The following is a 4,482-nucleotide window of genomic DNA, read 5'->3' as shown; positions in this document are numbered from 1 at the left end:
TGGGTTGCTTTCCGTTCTTTGGAAATTGATTATAGCATTCATGGCTATTGTAAAGATTTATGGTTGTTGTAAATATTGTTGCCGGGTGATTGACAGCTCGCAAGACAATATTTCTTGGGGGTAATATTATTGTACACACCTAGGGCTGGGGGCAGTGAGGGAAAGGATATGTTTCGCCGACTCTGAGACTCAGTGGCTATCGAATGTGTTGCAGTTTCTTTTCTTCTTGATGTTCTTCATCAACCCACCTGTTGCCTCGACCCTGTCACGGGTGTTGTCACCGTGGCAGTATCCTGCAGCGCTACTGTGTCCCACTCTCAGCTTGGGATGTCCGCCCGCCTTCGGAGCTTGATTTGTGCACCGTCGAGGCCGGGTGGGTTCGCCTCCACCGTGCTTCGTCTCCACCGCCGTCCGTCCTCGTTGTCGCCGGCGCTGATGGTGGTGACGTAGGGGGCTATAACTACGCTCTCGCATGAACTGACGCCGAGACCCTGGTGCCTCACCTTCAGGAAGACCGCGCTGCATGAGCCGAGCTTCAAGTTACCCCGTCGACACTTCCGGGAAGGACCAGCTTACCTGCTTAATTGCAGGCAGTCTATCGTCGTCGTGACGTCACCGTCAAGGAACACTTATCTTCGCCGACAAAGAGCTAAGTCTTCCATCTTTTCCCCTCTCTTGTTCCCGGCCCGACGGTGTCAGTCATTTTTTTGTGTATACCCCACAGAGAGGAGAAACGTGTAAACATATGTATCGAGACAACGCAGGCTCGTCTCAATAACTCTTGATCTTCGGGAGGAGTCCCAAGATATGCATCAGGGAGTAGTCCCTAGACTTTCTTTGAATATTTGTTTCCTGCGTTTTCCCTGTTAAATGTACAGGGTCAGTCTTTATTCTCTTAAATCTTCAATTCATTTTTCCTGTTTCTTGTGAATTTCATGAACGATTACTGTGGCGAAGACCCTTGAATTATTATTGATCGCAACCTATCGCAGGTTTTTTTTTCCCCGTGTGTTTGATTGCTAAGGCTGCAGCCGGACGTCTGCCTTGCCTTGTTTATGCTTGTATATCGTGATCTAGCACAGGGGTGCTGAGTAACTATTCCCATTAACCCTTACTAACCGCTTAATAGTTGTGTGCGTGTGCATGTGTTATAAGTGTGCTTGAAGTTGGAAACAGAGTGAATACAAATGTGAATAATAACTTGGAAAAGGATGCAAAACGGGCTTGGTTATTTCTTTTATTAACACCAACAACACAAGTGACGTACATTTCACGCCTTGACGTGACATATTTGGTGGAGATGCCGGGGATAAAACACGGTTGACATATAAAGCTAACTTATACTTGTTTTTTTTTGTTTTTTTTTATAAGTTCATAAGTTGTTAACCCTCTGTTTTACTTGTTCCCGTCCCTATTTGTTCACTTGTGTGGTATATAGCCTTGTCCCTTGTTGTGGGTTTTTCCGAGCTATTTCATCTTTGCAATTTGATTCACACTCGTTCTTCGTTACGGGTTTCGGTCTTGTTTTCATGATGTCATGCACAGACGATGTCTAAGGACTCGTCTCCAAGGAAATTACGTTCTTTACCACGTGTTGATTATTCCGAACAAACAGTCACTGACGACGATAATTCTTCTTCCTCTGACGTAGTTGATACTTCGGAATATTCGCTTTCTGACACCTCTTTTGTTGCCGCTCCTGCTCCTCCGCTGGCTGCTACTCCCTCAGGTAATCCTTCTGCCACCATGGACTACCTTCAGTTAGGTAAGGAGGCCGGTCTTACCGGACGTGATTTGTTGGATTTTGTGGTTGAGGCCGAAGAGAGGAAACGTAACTTTGAACTAGAAGCTGAGGAAAGGAAACGCCGACTCGCCATGGAAGAAGAAAGCCACTCATACGCTTTAGCCAACCCGGAACAAACGCATGCTCACCAGGTTGCTTTGGCGGCCGCCTCAGTCACGTCCAAGAAATCAGACATTGGCATTATTGCCGACAAAATTCGGTTGCCTTATTTGGACGATGGGGATGATGTGGATACGTACCTGACCAAGTTTGAGCGTATTGCTACGCAGATGAAGTGGGAGGTCTCGACTTGGGCCCTCAGGTTGAGTGGTCACCTCAAGGGCAAAGCTGCCGAGGTTTATACGAAGTTGTCATTTGAAATAGCTGATGACTATGATGTTTTAAAGGATGCTCTTTTGAAAGCTTTCCATTGCACGGCAAAGACGTACAGAGAGAAGTTCCGCGCTGCCAAGCGTGTTGGTTCCGAGACATACGAGCAGGTGTTGGAGCGCAGCAAGATGTATTTGGACCGTTGGCTTCATCTTGCCAAAGGCAATCGTGATTTTGACAGCCTCTATGACCTCATTCGTCTTGAGCAGTTTATCAACGGTCTGCCCGCTGATGTCAAAGCATTTGTGAAGGAGCGGTCACCCGGATCGGCTGACGCTGCTGCTGCCGCAGCCCAAGCTTATTTAGAAGCCCACGAGCCGGATTGCAAAAACCCGTTCTCTCGTCGTCAGACCGAGTCTGTCTGTGCCGTAAGTACTTCCGGTGCCAAGAAGAAGCATAGACAGCGTCGCCAGGCTGCCAAGTCTGAGGAGAGGGAGAGTCAGGTCAGTTCTCCTGCCTCTCAGGATAATTCTGAATCGGTGGCCACCATTAATGCGCCTCCCGGGGAAAAGAAACATTGTAATTATTGTAATCGGGATGGCCACGAGGCTGATTATTGCCACAAGCGTGCTCGTGACGTCATAGCTCGCGAAAAGTCGGTTACCGGTTCCGGGCAGTCGTCCGCGATTTTTGGATGTGTTCATGTGATCTCCGCTGAGGGGTCTGTGCCAAAGTTGCGTTCTCGGTTGTGTCCAGATTGTCAGGCTGCTACCGCAGGCGATAACTACATGGTCAAGGTAAAAATTTGTGGCATTGAGACCGAGGCTCTCAGAGACACGGGTTCCAACATATCGCTGGCTCGGCGTGATATCGTCCCTAAATCATGTTTCACAGGCAAGACCCGCGATCTTACCGGGGCGTTCGGCCCGGATAGTCGCGTCGCTCAGATTGCCCATGTGGATGTAGAGACACCTTATTACTCCGGAGTTATTGAGGTCAATGTCGTGAATGATCTCAACACTTCTGTTCTCATCGGGAATCACTTCACTCTTCCCTCCGGTGTGGTTGTCGAAGTCCCGACTTACGGCCCGCGTGATTCGTGTGCCGCTGTGACTCGTGCTCAGGCTAAGAAGGACGCCCGCGGCGATTTTCCCCTCGATCCTAAATCACAAGGTCTTCAGAAGACTAGGCAAGAACTGATTGATGCCCAGGAATCTGACCCTTCTCTGAAACGGATGCGTGATTTGGCTCGCGACCAGCACCCGTGGTCCTCCCAGGGTCAAGGCCGTGTGCGGTTCCTGTATCGCGCCAACGTTTTGTACCGCGAGTATTGTGGTTCTGATGGAGTGTTCCACCGCCAAGTTTGCGTTCCTCACCCGTTCCGCAGCGAGGTCTTAACTCTAGGCCATTCTTCACCGATGGCCGGCCACTTAGCTGCTAGACGCACGTTGAGCCGGATCTGGTCGGATTTTTATTGGCCGGGCATGTGTGCCGACGTTCGCCGGTTTGTCGCGTCTTGCGACTCGTGTCAGCGCACAGTTCCCCGCGGCAGGTTGCGCAAGGTTGCTCTCGAGAAAATGCCGTTGGTGGATGTTCCTTTCGAACAGGTAGTGATTGACCTCATCGGGCCCATCCATCCTCCGTCCGGCGTGTCCCTTGTGCTTCAGTTATCTCTCTATAGACTTTTCCATGTCATACACTCTGGCATAGCCATCTTCGGTGTCACCTGTCACCCGCGGTTTCCTCTGGGATGGGGGTTTGTCACGTAGTGGTGGCAAGTGTTTGACGACTGTTGTCCTTGGTGGCAATGTTGCGTTATTTTCGGCGCGATGTATCATTGTGTGTTTGTTGATGGGTGCATTCCGTGCGATTTCCCTGTGCCAGTTGCTATAACACTGTCAGCGAATTATGCACGCTTAGATGGCGTATCTCGTGCGCTAGCTGCGGACCTCGCGTTGCAGCATTTTTGCGCAGGCCTTGGGTTCTGTTTCGTGCGTATGAGTACGACAGAACTGCGAGAGTTCACGGTTTGGATGGCAGAGAAGCTGGACAGAGTCTGGACTGTGTGTTGGTGTTGGGGTTTTGTTGGCAACTACCAAGAGCCGCTGGGGTAATTGTGTGTTGGAATGTGTCTTGTTTCGTTTGTTTATTGGTTGTAATTATTGTCGTCTACTGTGGTGTCGTTGTCTCAGTTGTCGTGTGAAATTTTGTGTGAACTAACACTAGTTGACAGTTGTCAGTGGACAGAACGATTAGTGGTCAAGGTGACGTTTAAACCAAGTTCAAAACAACTCCAGCTTTTGCTTTGTTTGACGACTGTTATTTTATCAAGGGACGTTAACGTGTATTACAATCAAGAATGCCAAGCC

The sequence above is a fragment of the Littorina saxatilis genome, unplaced genomic scaffold, assembly GCF_037325665.1.
Source record: "Littorina saxatilis isolate snail1 unplaced genomic scaffold, US_GU_Lsax_2.0 scaffold_520, whole genome shotgun sequence".
NCBI lineage: Eukaryota > Metazoa > Mollusca > Gastropoda > Littorinimorpha > Littorinidae > Littorina > Littorina saxatilis.
The sequence above is the reverse complement of the archived record's forward strand: the minus strand, read 5'-3'. Positions refer to the sequence as shown.